The sequence below is a fragment of the Diabrotica virgifera genome, chromosome 2 (genome assembly GCF_917563875.1).
Source record: "Diabrotica virgifera virgifera chromosome 2, PGI_DIABVI_V3a".
Taxonomy (NCBI): domain Eukaryota; kingdom Metazoa; phylum Arthropoda; class Insecta; order Coleoptera; family Chrysomelidae; genus Diabrotica; species Diabrotica virgifera.
The window spans coordinates 81,313,075-81,327,034 of NC_065444.1; positions in this window are offsets into that span (position 1 = coordinate 81,313,075).

Here is a 13,960-nt window from a genome sequence, read left to right on the forward strand (position 1 = left end):
TTTTCAACCAAGGTTATTTTTAAAAATATTCTAAATGTCCACATCTCAAATACTCTGCTCTAATTGCGTATATCCTTATTTTAGCGTTCAAGCCTCTGTTCCATATAAAATACAAAAAAAATACACATCTCAGTATTCATATTTCGAGCTACATACTGAGATCATAATTTCAAAATATCTTTCTCCTATTATTGAACGTTAAACATTAGATTTATTTCCAAATTTACTTCTTTCGTATATCATGTAATTTGATCTCCTGTGTATAATCGTTTTGGTTTTACGACCACCACCCAAAATCGTTCTTTAGTGCTTTTACCATATGCCCATGCCTGGCATTCTCTCATAACATCTTAGAGAAACACGATGTGCATTTTTTAAATTTTTAAAACATTACGTGTACGTGTAATGTATATAAAATATGTTTGTTAACAGTGTAATGTTTAATTAAAAGTGCTTATTGAAAATGGCAAATAGCCGAAACGTCTAAGCAAAATCAAGTGTTTTATTTATAACAGACCGCAAACCCAGGAATTAAAAAACCAACTATTTAAAAATTCACGGTCAGGAAATAAGCGATAAAATTATACATGTAAATATTTAAACAGCATCGCAGCGGAATTTAAATGGGAAAAAATGTTGAAGTGTAATGGTTAATTTCCTTAATCTGAACTGGAGGAAGAATAATCTGAAGTTTTCTACTGTCGAATATACATATCAAGCCCATATGAAGCCTATGTTTGTCTTAGAGATTTAGAAAGCTTTTTTATTAATGAGAGCAATTTTAACACGTGTTCCAGCATTTCTAAGCTTTTAATACAGTGTGTAGCTGTCTTTTTCAAAAATAAATTAAAAAGTATAAAGTGGTCATTAATTTCCGATTAATTAAAAAACTCAAAAAAATTCAAAATTAATTAGAAAAATTTTAATTAAAAATGAAAAAAAAATAACTATTTCATTATACATTGTGTCCAACAAACTTCTGCAATTAATTCTTAAATATATTTCATTATATTTATTTATATTCCTGATAAATTAAACTTGTAATTAATTTTTTTTTGTTTATTTAGAAATAACAGCATTAACCACGAAGGTCATCAGCGGGGTAACGAGAACACAATTAATAAGTTTACAAAAGTATGAAACTGTGTACAATTAAATCTTACTTGCTAGGTTACATTTATTAAGGAATTGGAAAAGAGGTTTACAGTCGGTTTGCAGGTTAAGAATGTCTTTCATATTGTTTGAATAACCAGATACAGATTGTTTGTAAGCGGCAAATTCATCACATTCTGTTAGCACATGTTTTACTGATACTGGTATATTACACCTTCTGCATTTTGGTGCTTCGGTATGGGTAATGAGATGCTCATGAGTAAGTTTACAGTGTCCTAACCGAAGACGAGATAAGATGACTTGGTTCGATCTGTTGATTGTATGTGGATTCCATGGACCAGTATTTTCTTTAACGTCTTTTAGCTTGCTCGTAGATGTTTTCCATTTTCATTCCATAAATTGAGAGTCATTGATTTTAGTAATTGTTTTGTATCTGCGGCTGGAATTGATTGTTCTGCCAATGATGGTAATTGCGCAGCTGTGTAAGCCCAACGATCAGCGTTTTCATTTCCCTTGATTCCAGAATGAGAGGGAACCCATAGAAAAACTATTTTTGAGTCTGTTTGATGCAGACTGTTCAATATTTCTTTGATTAATATGACTATAGGATTTTTCGTGAAGGTTTGCTGTATGAATCTCAGTGAATTGAGTGAGTCAGATATTATTAAGGAGTGTTTGGTTTGTGCATTGCAAATCTGCTTTAACGCTTGTAATAGTTCACCATTTAAGATACTGTAGGAGCTGGGAAGCTTAAATAAATATTTGGTTTCATTGTTTATGTATACTGCTGCTCCTACGCCTTGGGAAGACTTAGACGAATCAGTGAATAAGTGGGTGTAATTTTTATATTCTGCGATTATTTGTTTATAATTTTGATATATAAGACGTGAATTGGTTTCGTATTTATTATATTTCGTCAATTGGGTGTTTACATGTGGGGTTTTGATAATCCATGGAGGAATGCTGTGTTCATTCATTAACCACGTTCTGGGGAAATTTTGGAGATTTAACGTTGATATATACCGGTGAATTCTAACATAAAAGGGTGGTGGAGATGTGCTATGTTGAAAAGTTGATTTGAAACGATTACAGAAAGTGTTTTTGTGAGCAGGAATTGATGGTATTGATGCTATTCTGGAGGCATAGGATAAACTAAGAATTTGTCGTGTGAAAGATAGAGCTGGTTCGCCCAGTTCGCAGTATAGGGTTTGGCCCAGCTCGCAGTTTGGCAAGAAAGAGTTAGTGTTTTAATATGATTTTTCCACGATAGACGTTCGTCGAATATCAGGCCCAGAAAATTTATGTGGGGAGTATAGCTTAGTTTCTGGTTGTATAGGAATATTGATGGTCGTTGCTACTCTGGTATGTTTCTTTTTGCGAATAATATGCAATTTGTTTTGTTTGGGGAGAAATTGTACCAAGACATTATAGACCAGCGTTCGAAGGATGTTATGCATTGCTGAAGGCTTTGAGCCATGGTGCTAAGACATCTTCCCTTGATAAACACGATCATGTCATCTGCGTAAAGTCTGGCTACAACTGGTTTCTTTAAATCTTTTAAGACATCATTCATAGCAATTAAAAATAAAGTTGGGCTGAGAATTGATCCTTGCGGTGTGCCGTTTAATTGTTTCTTGGTTGACGATATTGTTCCTGAAATTCGGACTTGGAATTCTACTCGAGATAATAAATTGCGTATGAAATTTATTATATTGCCTTTCAATCCCCAGTGATGTAGTTTATTTAGGATGATTTTATGGCATGTAGAATCAAAGGCTTTATTAATGTCAAAATAAATTGCTAGACATTTGTCTTTAGTAGCAAATGCTTCGTGAATATGACTTTCTAGTGTGCTTCTAGATGGTCGAAATCCGGATTGTTCGGGAATTAATAATTTGTGAGTTTCCAAAAACCATATTAGTCTCTTATTGATTATTTTTTCTAGCAATTTACTCATGGAGCAGGTTAGGGAGATTGTCCTGTAAGATTCAGGCAAGAGTGAAGATTTGTTAGATTTAAGTATGGGGATGATTGTTGCTTTCTTCCAGATTAAGGGGAAGTCACTATTATTCCACATGTGATTAAAGATATTAAGCAGGATTTGTTTCGCCGTTTCTGGGAGTTTTTTTAGAAAAATAGGAGGGATGTCATCGGGACCAGAAGAACTGTCTTTTAGTGATGAGAGAGATTCCTCCATTTCTTCTTTTGTCAGTGATTTGTTTAGAGAATCAAGGTTTTTCAGCTCTTTGAATTCCGTAGGGAGGGCAACGTTATCATTGGTTATATTTCTGTTTATGGAAAGCTTATGATAGTAGTCTGCGTATGCTTCACCTATTTCTTTTGTTTGGTTTATTCGTTTGCCATCATAATCTAATGCTTTAATGACATGGTAAGTTTTGTTTCCATAAATACCTTGTATCTTCCTCCATGCCGATGATATTGTAGTGTTTCTGTTTATGCTTCCTACGAACTCCTTCCATGACTCTTTATTACTTTTGTTGGTAATATATCTTGCTTTTGCCCTATGTTTTTTGTATTCAATTATACTTGTTGCGGTTTTCTCCCTCTTACATCTATTTAGAGCATATTTGCTGTTTTGTATTGCTTCGGCACATTCGTCATTCCACCAAGGCACAGGTTTAAATTTCTTGATATGGTTTGTTTTTCCTATTGAAAACTCAGCGGCTTTTATGATTATTTCGTTAAGTTGAGTTACTGCTTTATTTGCGTCTTTCCACTCATTAATTTTGTTTAATATGTTATTCTCAATGATTCTTGAGAAAGAGCTCCAGTCGGCTTTCTTTATTTTCCATTTCTGATGGATACTATCTCCGTTTGATATTTTGTCTTTTATACTTGAATTCGTTAATTTTATGGAAAAGTGGTCACTGCCTAGTAAGTCATCCATAACTCTCCATTCGAGGTAAGGACTAATAGTTGGGCTACATAATGAAATATTGATGCAAGAATAATTGCCAGTAGCTATATTGAATCTAGTATTGCTGCCATAATTCAGTAGACTTATGTTCATGGTGTTGAATATGTTTGATAGAATTCGTCCCCTTCTGTCTGTTTTTTGAGAACCCCAGGAGTAATTGTGGGCATTAAAATCTCCTAGAAGAATGAAAGGAGTTGGAAGTTGATTAACTAGAGATTCCAATTCATCCTCAATTAAATAATGGTCAGGAGGATTGTATATTATGTTGCAGATGGTGTAATTTAGTTGTGCTTTAATTTTTACGGCTATCGCTTCCAGGTTTGTATTTACTCTAAGTTGTGTTGCTTGTAGATGCTTTGAGACGTAAATGGCTACGCCGCCACTCGCAACTTGTACATTTCGGTTTTTAACGAATTCATTTTATCCCCTCATTTTGTGGACATTTTCGTCTCGGAAGTGAGTTTCTTGTAGACACAATATGTCCAGAGAATGGAGGGCTATGATATGCTGTAGCATATTTAAACGGGTGTAGTACCCATTTAAGTTCCACTGGAGTAATGACTCGAATGTATTTATTGGGTATCTTGAGATGGATTTGAGATATCAGATTGGGTATCACTTAAATCTTGGGATTGCTTTAGTAATTTGTTTTTTAGCCTTGTGACACGAGTTTTTAGCTTCTTAGTGTTTGCGTGAGGATGAAGTTCTTCTAACATATCTATTAGTTTTGGAATATCATCTGTGAACTCTTCAGCAATGCTAAGAACATCCTTCGATCCGTATGTATTTTCTAGGAGCTGTTTAAGCTGATGGCTGTTGATTATGAAGGGAGGAGAATGGGAGTCGATATAGTTTATAATGGATTCAGTAAGTCCTATTTCTTGATCTCATGTATTAGATTTGGGTTTTTTGTTTTTCTGAACGACTGTTTGGGGAAGAGAGAAGGTAGAAGTATTGGGTGGCATTTGTTCTTCTGGAGTGGCTGGAGACATATCTTCAGCTGTTCTTTTTGTTGCGGATGAAGTTGTTGAATTAGGAGTTTTGTCTGAGGTTGAGATATTTTCAGATTGAGCAGTGTGATCTGGATTTGTTACCAGATTGGATGTGATTAAAGCAGTATTGGCGACTTTTGCACAATTTTCTACTACCTAGGAACTTTCGGGTAGAATATTATTTATTGTGTGGGAATTTAAGTCATTAGGAGATGTTTCATCAGGTTGAGATATTGACGAGATTAGAACATTATGTGTGGGTTGTGATGATTGTTGGAAATCTGGGTTAATATTGCCCGAAAGGCATTGGGATGCAACATGACCCGATAATTTGCAGGTGAAGCAGCGTTGACTATCTAGGGCTAAAAAGATATGATATGATAGATTATCATGTGTTATTTCTCAGAATTCAGGTATGGTAATATCTGGGGAAGGAGCGATATACACCTGTCATCTGAAGCTGAGTATGTGTTGGTATTCTGGATTTGATGCACCTATTCTAAGGAAGTTTATTGGAGAAACTAATGTTAATCCAATATTTTCCAGTAAGGTTACAAGAGTTTCGTGTGGGATCGTTGGGCTTACATTCGATAATACTAGTCTGTCTGCTGGTGAAATTAGACGTCTTGCTTTGATGACTTCATTATTGACAACAATTTGACCATGATTAGTTTAAAACTCATCAACCAGTGATTTATTGGTTAGATAAACACATATTCTCTTATGTGAAATTCTGATACAGAAAATGATGTTTATTGGTTTTACGAGAGGTCCCAATTGAAGAAGATATTCTTGAAGTTTTGCTCCCTGAATGGAGCCAAAGATAAGTGCCTGGTGTTTGTTAGGATACTTGTAGATATTTTTTGAGACAGTGCTTGCATAAGATGCGTTGGAGGTATTCATATTATTTAAATTATTATCTGGGTGAGTGTTTGTCGATGAAGATTGATTTGTAAATGTTGGTTGTGACATTTTATTTAAAATATTCAAATTTGCTAAGTTATTTTGTTAAATATAATTATTGTCCAAAACATTTTTCCCAGACCGACCCTGCCTTTTGTTGTTAAAAATTCTTTATTTCGCTAGGCGAGTTTTTTACTAGCTAATTACTTTTCAGTCGTGTGGATCTTATATCTAACCTCAATCAGCCTAACAAAAATCGTCTGGGTGCAGTAAATATTAAAAATTTACTCACAGTTGCTGTTCTTGGTATTTTATGTCACTGCACTAGTAAAACTTAGCTATTAAAAAAAAACTTGTAATTAATTTAAATTATATTTATTATATAATTAAACAACATAAAATGCAGATCAGTTGCTTTAATTTTCCTGTGTAGTCTATTGACCGAACACACTTCTCTTTAGCAACTAGCTTTAGATTTTTCGAAGGTGGTTACTAATACGCAGTATAAGTATAAGATTTGTGATGGATTTTTAACCTCCCTTAATATAATTAATATAAATATATTTTTAAATAATGTAACCGCCCAGTTCTGTAAATTCTGTTAACTTTATTTGACCATTAAAGAGTCAGCGTCCGATATGTAGCCCAATCAGGGAACGCAAAATTTTACGAAAACCTCAAAAAAAATAAAGGAAGGATGAAAATTTGGAAATAGGTAGTTGTAATTGTCTATTATTATATAAGAAAAAGTTTACAATTCTACATCCCCTCCATTTTACAGAAATTGGAAATACGGGGTGAAAAATTTTTTCTCGGTGGTGAAAAAATATACGTTCAAAATAAGTCCTGAATTGGATAAAATGATTAATTCTAAGTAACTTTTGTTCTATAGAATTTTTTTGCCAAGTCAATACTTTTCGAGTTATTTGCGAGTGAATGTGTTGATTTTTAACCAAATAAAAAAATGTTTTTGGACGGTTTTTCGGATATAAATCAAAAAGTAAGTATTTTAGCGAAAAAAATATTCTTAGTAAAAGTATAGCTTATAAAAATTGAAAAAATGGTGTATGCGTGAGGTCTGCTAGACCCAGTAGAAGCAGAGTTGCAGCCAGTGAAATGTAGGTTCTTCTTCGTCAAATATCAAATCTAATATTTCAATGTGAAATAACCAAGAAACAGAGCACTTTTCGGGGAAAACTCATTACAACTTTTTTAAAGTGTTTAAAAAAGGTTTATTTTTGTTTTTTAAAAAAACTTCTAACATTAAAAGTAAGTAAGTTACGCTCAAAATATTGTTGGTCCCTTTTATTTTTTGGTAAACAAATGGCGAAAATCACACCTTAATTTAAAAAAAATTGGGTTTAAAATAAAACATTTTTTTTAATTAAAAAAAATCGTAATTGTTTATGGAATTAACTTAAAAACAATTAGGAATACGAAATGTCGAAATATTTAATATAGTATATAGTTGTTAATATCGTTGTATTGTATATAAACAAAGTCGTTGCTCATTGTAACAAGAAACGACTAATAATAATTAATACAATAAATTGGAATTAATGTGTGAATTCTTTTACCTAAGCCCAAACGGCACCTTAACATACCAACCACATGCTTTCTCAGTATACATAGTCATTTAGGACTTTTTCTATGGCTTTTCATAGTTCTGAAGAATGTATTAGAAAAGATACAAAAATAAGCAGTATAATAAAATAAGGGTGGATTACCCTTGGTAAGGGGTTGTTCGTCAATGATACACTTAAATATCCATATCTTGTTTATTCATTTAACAAATATAATAGAAGCTGATAGATGATGTCTCGTTCACTCAATTATACATACGTAATAATAATTACTCATTCATAATGTCGTTTTATTTTTGTATATATGTAATATATTACTTTTTACACCACTATAGACTGGGAATTGAGATTTTTGACTTTTTTAAACTAAATTGATGTTGCTCTGAAAACACAAAGTATATTAATTTTACAATATTTAAAAACTTAAAATTATACTACCTGAAAACACAAAGAAACAACAATTTAAGCTATTAATTATCTATTAATTATTCTACGTTAATAAATTCTTAATTATCTATGACATTAATTTTAAGAAAGTTTATTGATGGCATTTTTCCACTGTCACTTCACAGGTATCTCAGCTACTTGCTTCAAATTTAAATTAAAGAAAATCTCGACAGCAAAATTGATAGTGTATGTCGGGATTTCCCTTTACATCTCCCCCCATTCAAATGAGAACTAAACAGGTATTTGTGTGGTAAGTTTTGGATTCTTCAAACAACGGTGTTAGTTTTGTAATGTGGAACAAGTTTGACTCTTCTTTACTGTGTCCAGTGTCCAATTTGTAGATAGAATTCGACCATTTTTTCTTAATTGTATACGGTTCAGTTCGCAATTCGCTTAGCTTTGCCCTGTTTAATTTTTTACCATTTTCCACGTGTACTTGGTCTCCAACATTGAGTTGTAGGTCTTTTCTATGTGCATCAAATCTTCTTCTGTTGGGTTCATGTGATTCTAATATATATTTAAATGCTAATTTTCTATGTTTACTTAATATTTTTTGTGATTGTAGGTCTTATTTTATCAGGTAATATGTTTGTATTTTTACCTCCTAGTAGATATTTTGGAGAAAACCTTGTGATCGCATGCTCTGTCTTATTGTACGCTGCTTTAGATTTTTGTGCATCTGTTGCAAACTCAACTTTGTTTTTTGTTTCATTAATTTTAAATCTTATTTTGTTTACGAGCCTTTTTTTACTCTTTCATTCAGCCCATTAGAAAATGATGCATCAAGGGCAGTGAATACTAGTTTTGTATTATTATTCTTAAGAAATTGTTTATATACTTTTGAGTTTTTTCCAGGGTATTGCACCAAGTCCATTGCACTTTGATTCTGAGATGTGAAAATATAAACAGACCTTGTAATGTTCCTCTATCAATTTTATCTGCAATATTATTTGGTAGGCCAATAGCTATTAAATCTATTAATGTGCTTGTGTCAATGGATTTACTCACCTGCAGCAGTAGCTTCCCCTTTTAATTGCATAGTTTAATAAGGAACCAGTGTGGTATTTAAATGTGTGAGCATATCGTATTTGAGACCACCCTTTACTTCCAAACGTTTCACAAAATTTCTTTTTCTAGTCTCTCCAATCTGATTCTACTGTAAATTTTAATATCATACAGCTGTACCAGTCTATACTTGCTTTTTCAAGAAAAAAATTTAAAATTTCAATGTTTTTCTTTTCGTCTAGTATTACACAACGTTCGCATTCTTTTTCAAATTCTGATAGCCATGCGTTTATATTCTTTCCATCTAATTTTTCAATCATAAAATCTTTTGCTATCTTGCTTAAATTCTGAATTTCAGATTTTTGTTCTTTATTTTCCATTAGATTTTTCAATAGTGGTTTTTATTTTGTCAACTTGAACATTTGATGTGAGTTCACTATCACTCTCTGTCAGTTCTTCTAAATATTGATTCTCAAATTATAAATTTTCATCTTCGTCTAGGTATGTTTGTGATAATTCTTCGGTTAAGGTTATCCACACTTTTCTAGAATGATTTCTTTTCTTTATAGAGTTTTTTGATTCTTGTACATACATGTATTTTGCACACTTCTTTGTGCAAATTTGCTGGCTGAAATTCATCTGCTAATAAAAAATTTTTCAACCTGGTATGCTAATTGAAGTTATGCACAATAAATTTGTTTTTCCCTCTTGTGCTCGTACCATTTTAAAGTCAAACCTTATTTTTTCCATTTTTGAGTGCAAGCAAAATTGTTGTTTTGTAATATGTTACTTTGTACACCACCATAGACTGGGAAATGGGATTTTTGACTTTTTTAAACTAAATTGATGTTGCTCTGAAAATGCAAAGTTTATTAATTTTACAATATTTGAAACCATAAAATTATACTACCTGAAAACACAAAGAAACAACAATTTAAGCTATTAATTTTCTACGTTAATAAATTCTAAAAAGACTTGTTTACACGGGTAGAGTAATGATGCAAGTACTTGATAGAGTAGAGTAACTCTACCCGTAGAAACCCTCGGCACAGAGGAATAGCAAGTAGAGTGTATAGTAGGTGGTAAAGTAGAGTTACTAGCAACATGTGGCAAAGTAATTCTACTCTACTACCACCACCACCGCCAAAATGTCCACTCGCCTGCGCACTCTACCCATGGAACGCGCTCAATTCTGGTAGAGTAAAGTACGTAGGAGAGCATGATATAATAAATACAGTGTTTATTGCACCATGGTAGGGGAGTTTATTGTACCATGGTAGGAGAGTACATAGAGTCACTGTCATTCCGGCTGGAATTGTGTTTTGTGTAACTAGTGAAAATTAAGTTCACCGAAGATGAATTTTTAGAACTTGTAGAGCTGTATGGCGAATACCAGTGTTTATGGAATTTAGTTAGTGTACAATACAGAAATAAAAGTATGAGGCAAGCTGCGGAGGATGAAATCGTCGAAAGAATGGCAAAGGGGGCTTTGGAGTAAACGAGCTCAAGCAAAAAATTAAGAATTTAAGGTGCACTTGTAATCAAGAGTGTTTAAAAATACAAAAATACTAGCATCAGCACTATACTTGTACTCTCCTCGTGTGAACGGTATCAAGCCATTTTTGGTAGAGTAGCGAGTAGAGTCTACTCTCCTCGCTACTCTACTCTCCTCAAAACTCCACCCGTGTAAACAAGCCTTTAATTATTTACCACATTATTTTTAAGAAAGTTTATTTATGACATTTTTCCACTGTCACTTCACAGGTATCTCAGCTACTTGCTTCAAATTTAAATTAAAGGAAATCTCGACAACAGAATAGATAGTGTACATATTATGTCGGGATTTCTCTTTACATATTATATTTAATCCATATATGTTTCTTTATAATGTTTTCACTATCAATCTCATGATTTGTACATACCTAATCAAAGTATGATTCCAGCTAAATAGCATGATTTTACTGTGTCATATAACAACGCGTGACCTAAACCTGTTTACCTTGCGGTTGTGTTGTAATTATGTAATCAAGACATCATCATCATCATCATCATCATCAACTAGCCTATATTTGTCCACTGCTGAACGTAGGCCTTCCGTAAAAATGTCCACCTATTTCTATCTTGAGCTTCTTGCATCCAATTTGTGGTGATGCGCTTGATATCATCCGTCCATTTAGTCGGTGGTCGTCCTCTGCTTCGATATGCCTCCTGCCTTGGTCGCCATTCCAGAATCTTTTTGGTCCATCTGTCATCCGTCAGTCTAGCAACATGTCCTGCCCAAGCCCATTTAGCCATGGCTATTCTTTCAACTGCCTCCGTGACTCCTGTTCTTCTTCTTATTTCTAGGTTCGGTACTTTATCTCTGATGGTAATACCTAACATTGATCTTTCCATAGCGCGTTGTGTAACTCTTATTTTATTTATTGTTCTTTTTGTCAGAGTTAGTGTTTCTGCACCATATGGCACCGGCAAAACACACTGGTCAAAAACCTTTCTTTTTAAACAAACTGGAATATTAGACTTGAAAATGTTATTTAATCTACCGAAGGCAGCCCATGTGAGACCTATCCTTCTTTGTATTTCAGTTGTTTGGTTATCTCGGCCTAAGCGAATCTCATGCCCTAGATATTTGTAAGCTATTACTTGGTCGATGCTATGACTCTCAATCTGAATTTTATCGCTGACTACAAGGTTGGTCATAAATTTTGTCTTTGAGGTGTTAATTTTAAGACCAATTGTTTTTGACACTTTACAGAGCGTGTGCAGCATTTTTGTAGCTTTATCAACTCTATCAGATATTAAAACGATATCATCGGCAAATCTTAGATGCTTCAGATCCTCCCCGTTTATATTGATTCCCATATTATCCTCTCCTTCCATTTCCTTGAACATATATTCAAGAACAGCTGTAAACAATTTCGGGGAGATAGTATCACCCTGTCTAATTCCTCGTTCTATTCTAAATTTCTTGGTATCTTCATGAAGTCTAACACAAGCTGTACCAGTTTCGTAGATACTTTTAATCAAGGCGATATATCGGTAGTCAATGCGGCAGTCCGCCAATGCTCGAAGCATTTTATGATGATCTATAGTATCGAACGCCTTTTCATAATCCACGAATATAAGAAAGATAGGCTTGTTATACTCTGTGCACTTTTCTATTAGCGTTTTTATAACTTGTAGATGATCGTTTGTTCCGTATCTGGAGCGGAACCCAGCCTGTTCACAAGGTTGGTAACTATCCAGTTTGTTCACAAGCCGTTTTGTTATTATCTTCATGAATAGTTTGTAGTATGTATGGGAGAGCAAACTAATAGGTCTGTAGTTCTTCAGATCTGAAATGTCACCTTTTTTATGCATTATGGTTATTATTGCATTATGCCACTGAGAGGGGGTTACGCCTCTTGTCAAACAAACATTGAACATTTTTTCAACACATTTATTAACGTTTCTCCTCCTTCTTTGATGTGTTCAATGACTATCCCATCTTCTCCAGGTGATTTATTGTTTTTCATCTCCGAGAGAGCTGATTTTATTTCCTCTGTTGTGATATCTGGGATGTCTTCTGAGCCTACATTTTGAACTTTTGGTATTTGACTTTGATCAGGATCTGGAAGTTCTTCTCGCTTATACAATTCTGAGTAAAAATCTTGAGCAATTTTTAAAATATCTTCCTTATTTGTTGTTATTTCTCCTTTTTTATTTACAAGTTTACAAATATTTTTCGATCCTTCAGTCATTTGTCGGCGCTGTACCTTTAAACTCTTATTTTTATCAATGGCTTGAGTTATGTGTTCAGTGTTGTAATGTCTGACATCTTTTCGAATGGATTTTGTGATATCTTTGTTTAACTGTCTAAGTGCTGCAAAATTATCTGTGTATTTGTTTTTCAATTCTCTTCTTTTGTTTATAAGGTCTTTAGTAGCTTAAGTAAGTTTATCTATCTTGTTTTTCTTTTTTCCTTATATTTGCTATGAGCGTTTCGAATCGCACTGTTTATTCGCATGTTTGTCACCTCTATATCTAATGCATTTTCATTTAGATGTTCTACTTCTTTCAGTTCTGAAGTTATGAGATTCTGATAAGCTACACTATCTTCTATCGATTCCCATTTATTAGAATGCCTCTCTGTTATCATTGCTGTCCTCTCTTGTCTAATGCTGATCAATATTTTTGCTCTAACCAACCGATGGTCACTCCCAACAGTGATTTTATTGATTACTGTAACATCTTGGATAATATTTTTTCTGTTTGTGATGATGAAATCGATTTCGTTTTTTGTTATGCCATCTGGACTAGCCCACGTCCACTTACGTTGTTGGTTCTTTTTGAAAAATGTGTTCATCACGTATAGCCGATGATGCAACAAAAAATTTAGTAGCATACCTCCTCCATAATTTCGCTCACCATATCCAAATGAGCCCATAGCCACTTCTGCGTTATCTTCTTTATATCCAAGTTTAGCGTTTAAAATCGCCCATTAAGATTAGGTGGTGGGTTTTATCTTTTTCCATAGCTCTATTTATATCTTCATAAAAGTTTTCTATTTCTTTATCGCTATGACTCGTCGTGGGTGCATATACTTGGATAATTTTAATAGAGCATCTCTTGTTCAATTTTAGTATGAGGTACACAACTCTTGAGCTTACGCTATCTATTTTTATAATTTTATCTAGGTGTTTCTTGTGGACGAGAAAACCTACGCCGCCAACTGCCTTATCGTCTTCTCCAATGGAATGTAACAGATGCCCTGATTTTAAAACTAATTGGTTTTCTCCTTTTCTTCGTATTTCGGAAAGTCCCAGTACATCCCATTTTATGCAGTTAAGTTCTTCCTGTAATTCAATGAGCTTATCTTCAGTTGCAAGCGTTCTTAAGTTATAAGTGGCAATATGCAATGTTCGTTGTCCATGGTAGCCGTGTCTATCCCGGTGATTCTTTGCACCCTCTGCCCTTGGCCCGATCTGGTGGCTACCCTC